The sequence below is a fragment of the Apium graveolens genome, chromosome 4 (genome assembly GCF_009905375.1).
Source record: "Apium graveolens cultivar Ventura chromosome 4, ASM990537v1, whole genome shotgun sequence".
In the NCBI taxonomy this organism is placed as follows: domain Eukaryota; kingdom Viridiplantae; phylum Streptophyta; class Magnoliopsida; order Apiales; family Apiaceae; genus Apium; species Apium graveolens.
The window spans coordinates 75522500-75542620 of record NC_133650.1 but is presented as its reverse complement, the minus strand read 5'-3'; the positions used below and the strand labels follow the sequence as shown (position 1 = coordinate 75542620).

General features: G+C 38.0%; 1 non-coding gene across 1 annotated transcript; it reads right to left on the bottom strand.

Annotated features, from left to right (window-relative positions):
* Window positions 1-15311: 15311 nt before the first annotated feature.
* On the bottom strand, window positions 15312-15418 carry LOC141722416 (small nucleolar RNA R71). The gene has a single exon (XR_012575435.1). It is a non-coding gene; the product is annotated as a small nucleolar RNA R71 (small nucleolar RNA).
* Between the last annotated feature and the right edge of the window lie 4703 nt (window positions 15419-20121).

Sequence of the window (20121 nt, the reverse complement as noted above, 5' to 3'; positions counted from 1 at the left end):
CTCAACTTACAATATATTCCGGTAGTAAACGAATTTGAAGACGTATTCCCACAAGACCTTCCGGGATTACCACCCGATAGAGTGATTGAATTTGCTATTGAGTTGGCCCCAGGGACGGCGCCAGTTTCAAAAGCACCTTATCGATTAGCCCCATTAGAAATGAAGGAATTAGCTATCCAATTGCAGGAACTCTTGGATAAGGGTATGATAAGACCCAGTGTGTCTCCGTGGGGAGCACCAGTTTTATTTGTTAAGAAGAAAGATGGGAGCATGAGGCTGTGCATAGACTATCGAGAGTTGAACAAGCTAACCATAAAGAACAGGTACCCATTACCTTGAATAGACGATCTGTTCGACCAGCTAAAGGATGCTGTTTATTTTTCCAAGATTGACCTGAGAACTGGATATCACCAACTAAAGATTAAACCCGAAGATATTTCCAAGACAACGTTCCGTACCAGGTATGGGCATTATGAGTTCTTGGTAATGTCCTTTGGATTAACCAACGCCCCAGTGGCTTTCATGGATTTAATGAATAGAGTATTTAAGAAGTACTTGGACAAGTGTGTGATAGTTTTTATCGATGATATTTTGATCTACTCAAGGACTGAGGCAGAACATGCAGAGCATTTGAGAATAGATCTAGGAATACTCAGAGAGGAACAGTTGTATGCCAAATTCTCGAAGTGTGAATTCTGGCGGAATGAAGTACAATTTTTAGGACATGTGATCAATAAAGAAGGAGTATTGGTCGACCCCTCCAAGATAGAGGTAGTCTCGAATTGGGAAAGGCCAACCACACCCACAGAGGTAAGGAGTTTCATAGGATTGGCCGGCTACTATCGTAGATTTGTACAGGACTTTGCGAAGATCGCAGCCCCTTTGACACGACTTACTCGTAAGACAGAGAAGTTTGAATGGACGGAGAAATGCGAGAACAGTTTTTAGGAATTAAAGAAAAGGTTGGTAACGGCCCCAGTGTTGGCATTGCCGGACGGAAAAGGAGATTTTGTGATATATAGTGACGCGTCGCACAAAGGATTAGGGTGTGTGCTTATGCAGCACGGTAAAGTGATTGCGTATGCGTCGAGACAACTGAAGGAATACGAGATTAGATATCATACTCATGACCTTGAGCTCGCGGCAATAGTATTTGTCTTAAAATTTGGAGGCACTACCTGTATGGAGAGAAGTGCGAGATTTTCACAGACCATAAGAGCCTCAAGTACATATTTACGCAGAAAGAGCTCAACATGCGCCAGAGGAGATGGTTAGAACTAATCAAGGACTATGATTGTGAGATTCTCTATCATCCAGGGAAAGCCAATGTGGTGGCTGATGCCCTTAGTAGAAAGGAAAGACTCAGAATGATAACGACTTCGGAAGAATTGATAAGGGATTTTGAGAGAATGGAAATAGAAGTAAAGGTAACCGGAACCGGAACTGAAAAGCTTTTTGAGATCTCAATACAGCCAGAGTTATTGGAAAAGATCAGATTGTGCCAAGAGAAAATAATGAATGAAGGCAGAGAGTCAATGACTGGAGAGGAGATCCATACTGAGAAAGATGATAGAGGGATAATGAGGTACTCCTACCGGATTTGGGTTCCGAATATTCAAGAGCTTAAAGATGAGATTTTGGATGAAAGCCATAGTTCAAGGTATTCCATTCACCCGGGAAGTACCAAGATGTATAGGGATTTGAAGGAATATTACTGGTGGCCCAACATGAAGAGGGACGTAGCAGAATGGGTAAACAAATGTTTGACTTGCCAAAGAGTAAAGGCAGAGCACTAGAGACCCAGTGGACTTTTACGACCCCTGGAGATTCCCGAGTGGAAATGGGAACAGATAGCGATGGATTTTGTTGTAGGCTTGCCAAGGACGAAAGCCAATCATGACGCCATATGGGTAATTATAGACCGACTGACAAAGTCAGCTCACTTCATTCCTATCAATGAGAGATACACAGTCGATAGACTGGTGGACATTTACCTTAAGGAAATAGTGACGCGACATGGAGTCCCAGCGTCCATTGTCTCAGACCGAGACCCCAGGTTCAACTCCATATTTTGGAGGAGCTTTCAAGAATGTGCGGGGACCAAGTTAAATATGAGTACTGCGTACCATCCCCAGACGGATGGGCAGAGTGAAAGGACCATCCAGACACTAGAGGATTTGTTGAGAGTCTGTGCAATAGACCTTAAAGGAAGTTGGGATGATCACTTGCCGTTGATCGAGTTTTCTTATAACAATAGCTTCCATGCTAGCATCGGAATGCCGCCTTATGAGGCCCTGTACGGAAGAAGGTGTCGATCTCCCTTATATTGGGATGAAGTGGGGGAGCGGAAGATGCTCGGACCCGAAGTGGTCCAAAGGACCAAAGATATCGTGGATCTTATCAGAGGGCGACTTGTAGCAGCCCAAGACAGACAGAAGAAATATGCAGACCTAGCCCGAAAGGACAAGGAATATGAAGTAGGGGACTTAGTACTGCTGAAAGTATCCCCTTGGAAGGGATTAATGAGGTTCGGAAAGAAAGGAAAACTAACCCCAAGATACATTGGACCTTTTGAGATATTAAGACGGATTGGAAAGTTAGCTTATGAGCTAGCCTTACCCCCTAACTTGCAACAAGTTCATAATGTGTTCCATGTGTCAATGCTAAGGAAGTATCATCGGGATGCCAGACACATAGTGGAGTACGAGCAGGTGGATATGCAACCAGATCTGACTTACGTGGAGAAGCCAGTAAGGATTATAGATAAGAAGGAGCAGGTGCTTCGGAACAAAGTGATCAAGCTAGTCAGAGTACTATGGCAGAATCATAATGTGGAAGAATCAACTTGGGAACTAGAGAGCGCAATGCTAGAAAAGTACCCCCATTTATTTTCTATTTGATTCCGGGACAGAATCCTTTTAAGGAGGGGAGACTGTAATAACCCCCAAAATTTTGAACTTTTTGTAACCCTTGTGAATAGTGTTTTTGCTGAATGAGAAAATTTTTCATGCCACACTATGTAGGGGTTCTGTTATGGATATTCTGAGATTTTATTAGTACTCTATATGGTATATAAGTGTATGTAAAGATCGCCAGAATCCAATTCCGAACACTTTGATTTTTCCGGAAGTCCATTAGATACGGAAATAATTGAGTATAAGGTAACAGGGTAAAAAGGATTTAAATTAAAGGATTATAAGAGAGGATCATAAAAGGAATATAATATATTGAGAAAGGTTAAGGGAACCTAAGTAATAAGATCCCGGGTATGATCCCTCAAACGATAAACGAAAACGAAAGTTAAGCGAACCGTATAACAGATCAGCGGTCATTAGGCAAACAATTAGGAAGTTAATCAAAGAGATTAGTGGGGATGATGTCACCCAACCAATGAGAAGAGGACAAGGAGGGAAAGATGACATCATAGCATGACATAAGCATGACATGGGAAGGAAGGAAATGTGGTGGATTATTAACCACACAAAATCAGGGGCAAATAGGTAATTTACCAAAACAAAAACAAAACTACAACCAACCAAGCCAAATAATTCATTCTTCATCAAAACAAAAAAAACCAAGGCATTATTTCTTCATTGCTCTCGGCTTTTACTATTGCAAAGGAAGAAGAAATTCAAAACTCAAGATCAAGGCTTCCTAAATTGGTAAGATAATTCCCTAATCATCCTTATGCATAGTTATGGCTATATCATGAGTTTAAGCACCCCATTCATTCTCAATCTTCTTCAATAAATCAATGAAGAAGACAATGAATAGTGACTTCAAGAATTTTAACTTGATTTTCTTGTTTTTCCTTTAAGATCCAAGCTTTCCTAAGACTCCTCAAGGCTTCTTAAGGCTTCCTAGCTACTCCCACCACTTCAAGGAAGGTATATCATCTCCAAACCCTAGATTCCTTTGTATTATAAGATGATTTTGATTATTATGGTGATGTAGTAGCTTAATGCTTGTGGTTTAGAGTGTGGGTTGGAGTGGTAGTGAAATGGAATGGTGAATCTTGTTGTTTTGGTTAAAAGAACTTAAGTATAGTTAAATTCAAGCTTAGGCATAAGTATAAATGTTAATATTGAATTGATTGGGGCTTTTATGATGTGATAAGGATGGACTTTGGTTGTATGAATGGATTGAGGTTGAATTGTGATGGTTTTTGAATGGTTTAAAATTGGGAAATCGCGTAAACATAGCCGTCGTAATGTCCGATTTACTTTAGACTGCTTTTGTTCATAACATTAGGACCCGAGAACCCCCTGCTAGATGTTGACCATTGCCATGTTTAGATAGCTCATGTTATGAGCTTCGTTTTGATATGTAGTTCGTTCGATTCTGATGCACGGTTTAGGAGAAACGACCGTTTCAAGTAACGGCGTTTCGCGAACGAAAATTTTCCCCTTGCCTTACTTTGAAACATAGGTTAAAGACCAAAAAGGGTTAATTAATGTATGTAACAATTATGGTAAGTGTGTTAGGCAGTTGGTAAGACACCCGCGAAAGAATCGCCTTAAAACTCGTAATGGTTAATTTATTAAAAATGGTGGAGCCGAGAGCACTCGAGTGACTTAAGAGAATCAGTAAGCGCAAAACAAGCGTTAGAGTCTAAGTTAGTTAAAGTATAGATTTACAAGTGACTTTGGTTTAATTCCAACTTACTTGTTGTTTATAGGTTACCAGACTCGTCCTGAGCCTTTTATCACCCCCAGTCGCTCAGGCAAGTTTTCTACCCGTTATACTGTTGTTGTGATGTATATATGTATATGCATTATCTTGCGATAGATGCATGTTGGTTAATTAGCAAATGTTGCGATATATTGAAGCATGCTGATATGGTATATATATGCATGCCTGTTTCGTATTCTTGCCATATATATCTGTTGGTTCAGTTGATAATACCTATGCTAGAGAATAGCGGTAATTTGCATATACCCTTAGTATAGGGACCCAAAGGTGAAAATATTTTCTAAAACCGGGAGTCGAGGATCCCGAGTAGATTTTATATATATATATATTTATATATATGGTTATAGTTTTCCAAACTATTAATCGAATAAGGTTTATTCGATAACTTTATTTTATTTAATGAATATTATTTGAATATTCATTCGAGGACTTATGACTCTGTTTATTATATTTAATGAATATTATTTATAGTATTCATTCGAGGTATTATGACTCCGCTTATTATTTAATAATATTCTTTATTTTATTAAAGAATAATGTTTCGATAATCAAACTTATTTTCGATTATTCAAATAAAGATAGTACTTTCATATAAGTATATCTTTGGTTATTTAATATCCATTTCAAGTATAAGTTTTAAAACTTCTACTTCGATTATTTTTTTTATAAGATTATTCTCTATGGGAATATTATTTAAATAATAATATTCAGATATTTTCTAAATATATTGGGACTGATTTATTTTAATAAATCAACAGTACTCCAAACATTCTTAAAAATGTTTTCGAGTCTTCAAAATGATTTTTAAAGTTAGAGTGGACCCCAAAACTCATTTTTTATATTTAAGATCTTCCTTTCAAAGAAGATTTAAATACTTGCCCAAAACCTGGGGGATCCAGCTCTGTGGTGCATTTTACATTCGTAACATGGTTGCTGTTTTGAGAAAACAAATGAATTGATTACTTACCCAACGTTCGGGAAGTAAGCCCATCTAATTGAGTCGGCAAAAGCGACAGGCCGGGGTACGGTCTATCAAAGTGTAAGTGGCTGGGTGGCAGTCCATCAACGCGTAAGAGGCCGGGTGGCGGTCCAGCACAAGGTCCTTATGTGGCCAGGGTGATGACCGGTGGGGGATTCATCCATTTACTAGTAGAAAATGTTACTTATTGGTATCTTTGCCTGATCAGCAAGATATCGGGTTTATGCCAAAATTCTTTTCCTTTCCAAAAATTCATTGGATGTTACAAACTCTGTTCATACTTTACATAACAGAGGTTCCAGGAAATGTTTAAGAGATATATATATGTGGATATATATCGGGACTTAATGAAGTATCTCGTAACTTCATTTCATTCAATAATATTTCAAAGATTGAATCTATTCAAGTCTTAACTTGTGGTCTCATCTATGGGATGACTTTTTTTTTAAACCTATAATACTTTGAACAGTGGTAGTTCAAGTAGCCTTATAAATGATATAAGTATAGTGAAGTATTTGGTAACTTCATCTTCCTTTAAGCTTATATCCAGTAAGTAATTATCTTACTTTTGATAAAGGTTTTCAGTAAGTTATCTATTAGATACTTGCATTATTGATTACACTATATATTATCTTGCGAGCTGTAAGGCTCACTCTTGCTTTATTTCTTCATCACACAACAACAGTTAGGAAGGATGGCCAGACTCCAGCAGACCCAGCGCAAGAGCGTGGGAAGCGCCCCGCGCCTTCCCGTTGAGATCATAGCTGCTATAGCTGCAGAGGTAGATCTATCTGTAGATCAGACCATCTACTTTTGAGAATCAATTATGTATAATTATAACTTGTGGCAGATAATGGCAATTAACTGTAAATTTATCAAGTAATCATTTTGGGTTGTAATAACTTTTAAATTATGGATTCAAAGACTTGTACTTATTTCAATTTCATCTCTGAGACTATAACGGGTTGTGGTGTGTGTTAGTGTGGGGTCACAGCATAGGGTTAATTATTATTAATTAAGTGAAGTGATATTGTGGAAAGAAAGACCGTGACAACCCGGATCCCCGACCCCGGATCTGGGGGTGTTACATAGGTGGATGATATGGCCAGATAAGTCTCGTAGTGTATCAGATTAGTATTAGTATGATAATAGAGCAATGACTGGAAGTTAGTCCGTTGCTGTTGTATTGAGGAGTCATGCTATGGTATTCGATTTCTTTGTATTTTAGTCCCCTGTACTGTTGTTGATTCTGCTACTGTCATTGTTGATATGATTGCTAGTGCTACTAATCTAGATTTCTTTGGTAAATGGGCCCCGGTATTAAAGACATAGGTATTTTATTGGGCAACATTTTCCTGATACAGGTGCACCGTTTAAACGGTGATATCTTTTGTTAAACATTTTGCTATGTTTTGAATAAATTCATTTATATATTCCAGGAAAATGCCACCCAAGAAATTACCCAGTCTAAAGAAAATTGTAGTAGTTTTATAGAGGGTCCAATTATAAATGAAATCTTAGACTTGTTGCGCAAGCAGCAGCAACAACAGTTACAGCTAATCCAATAGGTTCAGCAACAACAACTATTATCGCAGTAGCAACAGTAAGGAGTGAACCCAAGTGTTTGTTTCAAATCTTATTGGAATGTTAACCTCTTTGAGTTTAAAAGTGAACCTAATCCACTCAGGGATTTGAGAATTGGTTTGGCCGGGATAGGGGTAAGAGACTCCGGAGGTAGAGTTTATTACAGGCTAAGTCTAGTATTACTTCAGTTGTTTCCAGTCTAGCCCAGTTAGTCAAGTGAACAGTGGATTACAAGTTCTGTGAAAGGGGACGCAGTGGTACGTACGAGAAGAATGTGCGATGTTTCAAGCTGGATATAAGAGTCATTATGCCTCGGAAGGTAACCCAGGGGTTATGTATTACAATCATGGAGAAAGTGGCCATATTGCAAGAAATTGTAGAATGGTTATTCAAGATATTATACCCCAAGGGTCAACATACAGTTCAGCTAGAGATAAAACTTTCAAAAGAAACAATAAATTAAATGTTTAGAAGTTGGACGTAGTTGTAGTTGATCTTACACCCTCCGAGTTAGAGGGGTTTGACATGATTTTAGGATAAAGTTGGTTGTCCTTTATCATGGCAAGGAGTGGTTTCAGAAGAAGCAAAGTGTAAAATATACAGAAGCCAATAGTAAAATAAGTTTCTGGATGCAGAAGCAATATAAGGAATTCTTCCAATCATGCGAGAAAAGAAGTAATAAGCTAAGGATATAAGGTAGATCTACTGTTTGTAAAGATACGAAGAAGTGAGTATTTAAGCTGGAAGAATTTTGAGTAATAAATAAATGTCCTGGAATGTCTGAAGGTCAGTGGAATGAAATACTTAGCGCGAGAATTGTGAAAGTGATTGAAAGGAAAGTGAGTGTAATAGATAGAGACCCTGAAATGTACCAGTGATGTTGCTGGAAAGAAAAATGAAATTATGAGATTGTGTACTAATTATCGGGAGTTTAACAGAATGATAAATAAGAGTAGGTAACCTCTGTAAAGGATTGGTTACTTATGTGACCTAATTCAAGGAGTGTGTGATTTCTACGGGATTTAAGATACAGCCTAAGGGCATGTTCAAGATTGCAATTAGGATGGGTTATGAGCGTTGCAAGGCTAGTGATATCATGTGGAGTGACAAGTGTATGAGTCGTCTATAAGGATTTAAAGAACATAGTGTATAAAGAGTACTTGGATGATATAATCGTATTTATTGATAACATCCTCGCCCATCTAAGGTCTAAGGAAGGTCGAGTTGAAAGCCTAAAGAAGTGTCTATGAAAGGTTGAGAAGTAGGAATTGAATACTAAGCTTCAAAAGTATGAGAATTTGATTAAAATTGATTATTATTAAGATCATTGAGGAGTTGATAGAAGAATGGAAGAAGTGAGAAATTGAAGATTCAAGTACCCGGGGATAGTGGAGAATAGTTGTATGAGATCACTTTTTAGTCAGAAGAAATGGGAAGAATCAAGGAATGTTAAGAAGAAGTTATGGATCAAGAATTGGAAACTGTGGAAATTGAAGTAGAGTATCTAAAGGTGGTGAGAAGCTAGTATATGGCCTTAACTGATGAAAATAAGTAAGAAGTGATCGAATGTTGGAAGTTAACTTGAAAATTAGTATTACCTATTACCCTTAGACAGAGGATCAAAGTAAGAAGATGATTCAAACAATATAAGATATGTGGAGAGTATATATATGATGGGTTTAAAATGTGAACCGCGATAATCACCTACCATAAATTGAGTTTTTATGATAATAGTTACCCTGATAATAAGAGAAATCTACTTTGCGAAATGTTGCGAGGACATAATTGTGAGTCCTCCCTCTATTGAGAGGGAGTGGGAATAGAGATATGGTTAGGTCCTGAATTAATTTAGTACGTCGAAAGGGTGGTGGTGTACTCTGGAAAGAGTTGAAACGACTCAAAATGTACAAAGAAAGAAAGCGGATTCTCATTGAAAGAGTATGAATATATAGAAGGAGGATCGGGGTATAGGTGAAAGTTTTACCCTGACAGAGATTGGTTAAGTTGAACAAAAAGGGACAAGTTGAGTCCTCAATATGGTAAGTCATTCGTGGTATTGGTAAATATAAGTGTAGTTGCCATGAGTTGATGTGGCTACTGCGGTGGTAATGTATATATATATAATGATATGTCTTGCGTACCAATATTAAGGCGATATGTATCTGATGCAAAGCAAGTCATTAAGTAAAAGCCAATGTGCTCTTACCCAAATTTATTATGTGTGAAACGATCAATTCGAATTCTAGATCGTTAAGAGCGAACCCTTGGTAATGAGTTTATGTTTATCGTGAGTATGCAATGAATAAATACTCGAGTAGAAGAGTCTACCCAGAAGTTAGAGTCAGATATGCTTGATAAATATCCTCACTTATCTAGTTAAGTCAGATTCTGAGGACATAATCTTTTTAAGGGGGGAAGGATATAACGACTCGTATATTTATTATTTAAAGGTGTATTATTAAAAATTTAATCAAATAAATATATGTAGTGGTCTTGATTGTTATGTGTTACTCTATTATTATTTATATGTGATTTATGAGGTATAGGGTTGTTCGTGTAATTAATGATTGAGTAGTGCTGAATCGTTCTCACTTTTAAAAGTGAATTTAGTGTAAATTTATTTGCATAAATACTTGAATTGTCTCTAAAATTATTTTTATGACTTTATAATTACAATAATTATTTTTAGGACTTTATAAAATTGAGAAATCAATATTTCATTAATTATTTATTTTTAAATGATTTTCTGAGTGTGTTTAATAGTAAAATCTATATTTAATTATGGAAATCTTTAAAAATTATGAAACTTATATTTTATTAAGTTCGTAGTATGACGAGAATTTTAAAATTATTTTGGAAATTTTCCGGACTAGTTTCACACGCACGTCGATTTGTTTAATCGATAAATGCGGACATATCGTGTCATTCAAAAATGTTTTCAAAATCATGAAAATTTTATTTTATTGGTTTTAATTTATTCCGGAAATTTTAAAATCATTACGATATTATATTGATGAATTCTTGCATTCCATATGAGTCGTTAAATTCGTAAAGCGGTGTTAAATTGGGGCTTTCAGTTATAAAAGGCAGACGTGTCTCTTAATTTAGACACGTGGCAGCTTTTTACACATCAATTACTAGATAAACCCAAATGCTCTCATCTCTTTACTAATTAATCTTTCAACTCTCTTTTTCTCTCCTCTCATCTCTCGCACAATCTCTCTCAATCTCTCCTGTTCCCTCATTCTTCTCTCTTGCGTTTCTTTTCTCTCCCCTCACCCTCTCTTTCCCTTTCTCCCCGTCTCTTCTTCCCTGTTCTTGGTTTCTCCACCGATTTCCGATGTGACGCGGTGGGTAAGTTTGATAAATCAGTTGGCTTGCTCTTGGGTTACAGCCGTGTGTGTGTGCGTATAGCTGTGTGTGTGCGTGTGTATAGTCGTACGTATGTGTGTGTTCTGGATGTGCGAGTTATGTGGGTGTTTCTATGTTTCCGGTGACCTTGTCGCCGATTTTCCCACCCCTGTGCGTGAACACACGCGTGTGTGTGCTTGATGTTGTGCAGTGTTTTTGATTCTGTGTCCCTTATTGTCTTGCCTTACTGCTGCTCTGCTATTTTCTGGCCGCCACTGGATTTTTCCAGTGAGGTGGCCTGAGAGTGGGTTGTGGGTATTGTTATTGCTGCCTGGATCTGTGTTGTTTTCCGATTGTACAATTATTAATCATTTTATTTTATTTTCTTTCCTGCAGAAAATTGATTTTAGTGCTTTCATGAAATAAAATAAATTATTCGTACGGGAGAATGGTTTTAATCATCGGTGAAATTTCACGTTGGAGACCCGGGAATTTATCGGGTACCCGCGAAATTTTGCCGCCGTACGCAATGAATTTCGATGAGCGGGCGGTGGACGGTGATGACGTTGTTCTAAGTCCTACTAATTAAAATATAAAAATACGATTTAAAATACGAATTACGAATAAACTATAAAATGTGATTAAAATTATAAAATGGGACTAATAATTAATTATTGTATTTAATTGGTAATTGAGAATTTTGGACTGATATTGATGAATGAAATCGGTGGTTTGGTTTGGTTTGGATTGTGATTGATTGTAGTTGTGTTTGTTTGGACGTCGGGATGTTCGACGGGTTAGCCGATAATCAAAGGAGGTGCTGCCCGATTTCCGAAAAAATTTAATTACGAAAATACGGGGCTGTACCCAATGACTATCGGGACGTCGATCGGTTATATGTTCGTACCTTATACGAAATCTAATTGTGTGTTGTGATGAAATACTTTACGAAAATCGATAGCCCTAATTTCATAAAGGATAAGTATACCTATTTCTAAAAATGAACACCGAACCGACTTTCGAAGACGTGAACCTTGACTGTTGGATGTGTTATTGTATTATAATAATGTATATAATTACGTATCGGGTTTGAATATCGTTGGGTAGGAGTGGTGTCGAGGATATGTCAAGCATACCTAGACGTCTAACGTAGGGTATTTCGACTCTGTAGGTTCTAATCGATGGACTTAAGAACGAATATCGAACTAAGATAATCTAGTGATCAGTCGGCAAGTACCTCGAGGTTCCCAAACGAAGAACCCTGAGAGTCCTGGATACTATCTTGAGATAGTTTGCTGCGAAGCAGGGATGTCTTCTAGTGAGAGTCATTTTTCCATAAGAGCCTGAATGTTCAAGTTTATCAAAATCAGTTAGAGTTGGTCGAAAAGCTCTGCAAGGTAAGTACCCCTGACCATTCTTTTATGGTTCAGTGTATATGAATAGCTAAATGTTTTGTTCTCGTAATGGAACAGAAATATTTTAAGTTACGTATCCCCTGTAGTTATAAAATCATTGTTTTCGAATTGTTTTGGGGAAAAGTAACTTCGAAAGGTACCTGTCTCAAATGGAATGATTTGCGAAACAGATTTTATATGTGTGCTGGCTAAATAAATGATTTGAAAATGAGATAGGTACAAGTGTTTTTGAAAACTGGATAAAACGGTCAGATATGGGATACATTGGGGCCAGAGTAGGCCTATTGAGGCGGCGTAAGAGGCTAATTCGGTTGTGCGCATTATAAAACTGATTAGTCCAGCAGGTTAGAGACCTAGCTAGTCTCTGAGTTCCGGAACAGGTACATGGGATGGCAGTTAGAGCCGACTGGTGTTGATAGCCAGATCAGCTGTCTTCACATATCCGCTACGTATCTGATTTGGTTTTGTGTGATTCCCGTAAGGGCATGGGTAGTTAATATAGCGGATTTGGAAATGAAAGTGGCATGCTAGAATTACTCTTTGGTATTTATACACAGCACACTACGGATGTTATTCTTTTATAGAGCATGCTAGTTTTAAATATCCAGTTTATATCTGTTTTATATGTTTCTGGCAAGATATGAATTCTGTTCCTATAACTGCTTTACTTTAAACTGTTTTACCTGTTATTCATATAGTGGCGCTGTTGAGCAAGCAATTGCTCACCCTTGCAGAATGTTTTATATATGTATTGTAGATGCCTAGGAGAATCTTCGGTGTTAGTCGGGCAGAGTTCCAGTTCCCTTTGTGTCAAATTCCTCTGAGATGGTGGTGCTAGACTAAGGGTGGTCTGTTGAGTTGCTGTGTTAAGTTAGCTGCGATGAGATAATTATTTTAAGTTTGAGTTGTATTAGTTGAGTAACCTAAATCATACTTAAACCTGGAAAAGGTCTTGGTAAAAGGGGGTCGTAGTTATATTTTAGATTGATTTTTAATTGTTATTATTGTTGTTGATGACGTCAACTCCTGACCCCGGGGTTGAGGCCGTCACAGTACGTGTTTACTCTGAATGGTGGTGCGATTAGTTGGAAGAGTTCCAAACAGTCTACAACGGCTGACTCCACAGCGGAAGCAGAATATATAGCTGCAAGTGAGGCTGCAAAAGAAGCCGTTTGGATGAGGAAATTTGTTTCTGAGTTGGGAGTTGTTCCTAGCGTTGAAGAGCCTATTGTGTTGTATTGTGATAACAATGCGACAATAGCATAAGCCAAGGAACCTAGGTCTCATAGAAATTCCAAACATGTCCTGTGGCGCTTTCATCTAATTAGGGAGATTGTTGAAAGAGGAGATGTCAACGTCGAGAGAGTTGACACACATTACAACGTAACAGACCCACTCACAAAGCCACTTTCTCAGAGTCACTTTGATCGTCATAAAGACAAGATGGGTATTAGATACTAGAGTGATCGGCTTTAGTATAAGTGGGAGATTGAAAGAGATATGTCCTAAGTCCAATCATGTATGAGGATTTAGGAATAACTTTTATGTAATCTGTTTTGATTTCATTGATATTAATAAAAGACTTGTTTTCTTTTTATTGCGGGCTCTATCTATTTAAATGTTTAAATAAGATATACCACAATTTAGAGTAAAGCTTTTTATGGATTGTGATGAGATCATAATAATGAGACCTAAAAGATGATAACTCTAAACTTAAATAGTTCCTGGTCGTAGGATTCTTAACTGGTAATTAATAATCCACAAAGATCGGTACATACTATGCTTGCTTCATTATGAAGGATGTCTGTTCTCATAGACATTTGTGTGGTGACACTATAGATAGTATGTAGGTGCTTATTATAGAATAAGTTCACTGAACATGACTCACACAGCTGAACAACTGATGGAGTTCACTCACGTGTCAGCAGTTGTTCACATAGTGATAGTTGTACAAGTATCCTTAGACTTGAGGTCATCATAGTCATCTTGTGTACACTGAACTATGCTTTGGTTTAGTTCTTAGTCTCAAGGGACAATTATAAGGGCTCTACTGGGTATAGGAATTTGTACACGAAGATAGTGTATGATCAATAAAGGATCTACCCCTTCCAGTGTAGGAAGAGAATGTTCAATGCTGATCCACTTATGTTAGTTCAGGAATCTCTGGCCAGAGTGAATGAAATTCGAAAGGAGTTTCTAATTTACATTAAATAGAACTAAGCATAGTGAATGGGAAAGCAAGTGATTAAATAAGATAGGCTTGACACAAGTTCCATGCCTTGTATTTAATCGTGATATTGCAGGGTAGAAGGAATTAATTGTAGGGTAATTACTCACTGAATAGGTTCTTGGTATTCTAAGCAGTGAATTCGTATTATCCGGATAGTTGCGATATGTTGAGAAGTATCCCTCACGATGTAGGATAAATATGATTAATTAATTAATCATATTTAATGAATTAGAGAATTTATATAAGTAATGATAAAATAGTTTTATTATTATTTATTTCTACTACCGGCTTAATATTGAACCTACAGGGTCACACCATAAAAGAGAATGATTTAATGGTGGAGGAATTAATTAATAATGGCTGATAATTATTTATTTATGAAATAAATAATTAATTGGCAAATTTAATAATTGATTAAATGAGATTTAATTGATTATAAATTAATTAATAAAAGGTTCTTAATATTATTAATTAAGAATTTAATTTTTGGAAATTAAATCAAGTGAGAGAATTATTTCTAAAGAGTTTAGAAAAAGGATTAGTAATTAAAAGGTGTTTTAATTATTAGTGAGAATAATAAAGGATTAATAATAATAATATTTTATGGGAAACTTTTCAGCTGAAAATTTTGCCTATAAATATACTATTATAGACCCTATTTTTGCCTCAACCAAAAAGATTTACAAAACCCTAATTCTCTCCATCTCCTCCTCCTTCATTACATCGTTTTCTTGGTGGATACCGGTGGAGTGCTTCACACTTGAGAAGCAGCTGCTAAGGGTCTCCGTTCATCATTTTTGGATCGCCATTAAAGACCTCCATCTTTCCATTAATGTAAAGCTTCTTAAGGTAAACATACTGAACTACAAATTAAATATTATTTTTCGCATGGATCCTGCGGAGGGTTTTATTTTTTTTAAGATTTAAATTTACGTTTTCGCTGCGTTTATGTGCTAAAAATCCTTCACTGGTTACAATCTCTACCACCAGGGTCTATCACCAAATGGGAGGATCTTGCTCAAAAGTTTCTTACTAAATCTTTCCTATGGCGAAGACTGCTGCAATCAGGAATGCTCTTACTTAGTTTGCTCAACAAACTGGAGAATCTATGTGTGAGGCTTGGGATCGATATAAGGAGATGCTAAGGAAGTTCCCACATCATGTCATGTCTGATTGGATGATTATAAACTATTTCTACAATGGTTTAGGCTCTCAGTCTAGACCTATGCTCGAATCAGCATCTGGTGGAGCCTTATGGGCCAAAAGCTACACTGAAGCTTATGACTTGATTGAGCTAATGGTAGCTAATGAATACCAGAATCCTACACAAAGAATGTTGCAAGGCAAGTTAGCAGGAATTCTGGAAGTGGATACATCTACTGCCAGAGCTGCTCAACTTCAAGCTTTGATGATGAAAGTGGACTCTTTGGCGAATTATGGAGTTAATCAAATCACTAGTGTTTGTGAGCTTTATGTGGGGGCACATGAAACTGAGTAGTGTGCTATTTCTAGAGAATCAGCTCAATTTGTGAGCAACTTTCAGAGATCACAACAACAAGCTCTAGCCACTTATCTTCCAAATAACCGCAATCATCCTAACTTCAGCTGGAGTAACAATCAGAATGCGGTTTAACAATCTTATCAGTCATACATAGCAAAGCAGTATAACCCTCCTGGTTTTTAGCAACCGCAATTTACCCCTAGGCAACAACTTCAACTTCAGCGGATACTGCAGGCCAATGAAAAATCTGAATTGGAGGAGTTGAGGCTCATGTGCAAGAGCCAAGCTGTGTCTATCAAGACTTTGGAGAATCAGATTGGATAAATTGCTAACGCATTACCGAATCGTCAACCTGGCATACTTCCGAGCGATACTGAAGTGCCAGGCAAGAAGGAGCTAAGGAGCATGTGAAGGCAATTACATTGAGGTCTGGTAAGGTTGCAAATCCTGAAAAATCTAAGTCTCTAGAATCTGAAGTTGAGGCCGAAGAAGAAGAAGTGCAGAAGGAAGCAGAAGTGGAACCAAGGAAGACTACTATTGAGCACACTCCTCTTGAGGGTAATACAGGGGATAATATATCTATCCTCCACCTCGTTTTCCTAAAAGGCTGCAAAAGAAAAAGCTGGATAAGAAGTTTGAGAAATTTCTGGAGGTGTTCAAGAAACTTTACATCAACATACCTTTCGCTGAAGCTCTTGAACAAATGCCTAGTTTCATGAAGTTCATGAAAGGTATTCTCTCTAGGAAGGTGAAGTTTGATGACTTAGAGACCATTCCTCTCACAGAGGAATACAGTGCTGTGCTGCAACAGAAGTTGCCTTCGAAGCTTAAAGATCCTTGAAGCTTCACTATTCCATGCACCATTGGAAAGGTGTCATTTGACAAGTGTCTATGTGACTTGGGAGTTAACATCAATCTGATGCCCTTGTCAATCTTCAAGAAGTTGGACTTGCCTAATCCAAAGCCTACTTGTATGACTTTACAGTTGGCTGACCGTTCAATTACATATTCGCGAGGTATTGTGGAGGATGTCTTGGTCAAGGTGGATAAATTCATCTTCCCTGCTGATTTTGTAATTCTTGATTTCGAGGAGGATAAGAAGATTCCCATAATCTTGGTAAGACCTTTCTTGGCTACTGGCCGAAACTTGATAGATGTGCAGAATGGTGAGCTCACCATGCGAGTGATGGATCATGATGTAACTTTTAATGTATTCAATACCATGAAGTTCCCTACGGAAAATGAGGAGTGCTTAAAAATGGAGTTGGTTGATTATGTGGTTACTTCAAAACTTGATCAATTGCTAAGGTCTAATGCCTTAGAGAAGGCCTTTTTTGGGAATTCCGATAGCGAAGATGATGAAGGGGATGAGCAGTTGCAATTTCTGAATGCTGCTCCCTGGAAGAGGAAGATTGATATGTATTTTGAATCTCTGGGAATGGAGGAGTTGAACAAAGCTCCTAAATGTCTCAAGACATCTATTGATGAAGCTCTTACTCTTGAGCTTAAGCCTTTACCTGAACATTTGAGGTATGCATTTTTAGGTGATGCATCTACTTTGCCTGTTATTACTATATATGACCTTTCCGCTAGTGACGAGGAGAAGCTTTTGAGAATTCTTAGAGAATTCAAATTGGCAATTGGTTGGACTATAGCAGATATCAAGGGAATCATCCCTTCTTATTATATGCATAAAATCTGCTAGAGGAAGGTAGCAAGCCTACTGTTGAGCAACAAAGAAGGTTAAGCCCTATCATGAAGGAAGTCGTGAAGAAGGAAATTTTTAAGTGGCTGGATGCATGGATCATCTATCCCATTTCTGACAGTTCTTGGGTGAGTCCGGTTCAGTGTGTACCAAAAAAAGGAGTTATCACAGTCGTTACTAATGAGGAGAATGAGCTTATTCCTACACGAACAGTCACGGGGTGGAGAGTTTGCATCGATTACAGGAAGCTGAACAAAGCCACAAGAAAAGATCACTTCCCTCTTCCGTTTATTGATCTGATATTGGACAGATTAGCTGGGCATGAGTACTATTGTCTTCTGGATGGTTATTCTGGTTATAATCAAATTTGCATTGCTCCAGAAGATCAGGAGAAGACTACATTCACATGTCCTTTTGGTACTTTCTCCTTTCGAAGAGTTTCTTTTGGGTTATGTGGAGCACTGGCCACATTTCAAAGATGCATGATGGCTATCTTCTCTCATATGATTGGTCAGAATATGGAGGTGTTCATGGACAATTTTTCTGTATTTGGAGATTCATTTGATGAGTGCTTGCAGAATCTAGGCCTCGTTCTCAAGAGGTGTGTTGAGACCAATCTGGTTCTCAATTGGGAGAAATGTTATTTTATGGTGCGACAGGGCATTATTCTTGGACACAAGGTCTCTAGCAAGGGTCTTGAGGTGGACAAAGCCAAAATGGGGGTCATCAAAAATCTTCCCCCACCAATTTCTGTTAAGGGAGTTCGCAGTTTTCTTGGTCATGCGGGCTTCTACTGGCGGTTCATCAAGGACTTCTCAAACATTTCTAAACCTTTGTGCAATCTTCTGGAGAAGGATGTCCCGTTTAAGTTTGATGATGAGTGTGTGGCTGTTTTTGAGTTCTTAAAGAAGAGTTTAATCACGACACATGTCATAACTGTACCCGATTGAAGTGAACCTCTTGAGATGATGTGCGATGCAAGTGACTATGCAGTTGGAGCAGTTCTTTGGCAGAGAAAGAACAACATATTTCATGTGTTCTACTATTCTAGTAAGACCCTAAATGGTGCTCAACTGAATTATACTACTATGGAGAAAGAATTTTTGGCTATTGTCTATAGGTTTGAGAAATTTCGATCTTAACTGCTTGGGACGAAGGTGACAGTTTTCACTGATCATGCTGCAATTCGATATCTCGTTTCGAAGAAGGACTCGAAGCTTAGATTGATTCGATGGGTTCTGTTGCTTCAAGAATATGAGTTAGAGATCAAGGACAGAAAAGGGACTGAGAATCAAGTCGCCGATCATCTCTCTTGTTTAGAGGACCCAGGTGCTACTTCACTGGACAAGACATTAATAAATGAGTGTTTTCCCGATGAGCAGCTGTTTGGAGTGCAAGAGGAAGAACCATGGTTTACAGACATTGTGAACTACCTTGTGAGTAATATCATGCCTCTCGACTTGACATACGCTCAAAGGAAGAAGTTTCTGCATGAAGTGAAGTGGTATATGTGGGATGAGCCATTTCTTTTTCGACAAGGAGCTGACCAAATCATCAGGAGATGTATTCCTTACAGGAAAACGGGGGGGATCTTGCGAGATTGCCACTCAACGGCTTATGGAGGACATTATGGTGGAAAAAAGACGGCATCTCGTATTCTTCAAGCAGGTTTCTTTTGGCCAACTTTGTTCAAAGATGCTCATCAGTTTGTTTTAAAATGTGATCGATGGCAATGTGTGGGTAATATGTCCAAGAGGGATGAGATGCCTCTTAATGTGCTTCTCGAGGTTGAAGTCTTCGATGTTTGAGAAATTGATTTCATGGAGCCATTTGTCTCATCTTGTAACAATCAGTATATCTTGTTGGTGTTGATTATGTGTCGAAATGGGTTGAAGTTAAGGCATTGCCGACGAATGATGCTAAGGTAGTGCTTAATTTTCTTCAAAAACAGATATTCACAGGATTTGGAACGCCAAGAGTCATAATCAGTGATGAGGGGTCGCATTTTTGCAATCGCAAGTTTACTGCTATGATGCAAAGATATAATGTGAATCATCGCATTGCTACGACTTATCATCCTCAGACGAATGGTCAAGTCGAGGTATCTAACAGAGAGATTAAGCATATTTTAGAGAAGGTTGTGTGTCCATCGAGAAAATATGGGTCTTTGAAGCTTGATGAAGCTGTTTGGGCATATAAAATAGCATACAAGACTCCATTGGAAATATCGCCGATTTAGTTGGTTTATGGTAAGGGGTGTCATTTACTGGTGGAGCTAGAGCATAAAGCGTATTGGGTTTTGAAGAAGTTGAATTTTGATTTGGACGTAGCTGGAAAGAAGAGGATGCTTCAATTAAATGAACTCGACGAGTTTCGACTTAAGAATATGAAAACAACAAAATCTATAAGGCGGAAAGTCAAGATGTGGCACTATAGGGGTCTAGTGCTCAAATCATTTGTGCCGGGGCAACAAGTTCTCTTGTTCAACTCTTGTCTCTGTCTTTTTCCTGGAAAGTTGAAGTCAAGTTGGTCAGGGTCGTTTCTTGCCAAAACTGTGTTTCCACATGGAGCGGTGGAGATTTCTGAGAATGATCCAGGCCAAGCATTTAAGGTAAATGGTCAGAGGTTGAAGCATTAATATGGTGACACGGCAAACCACGAGGT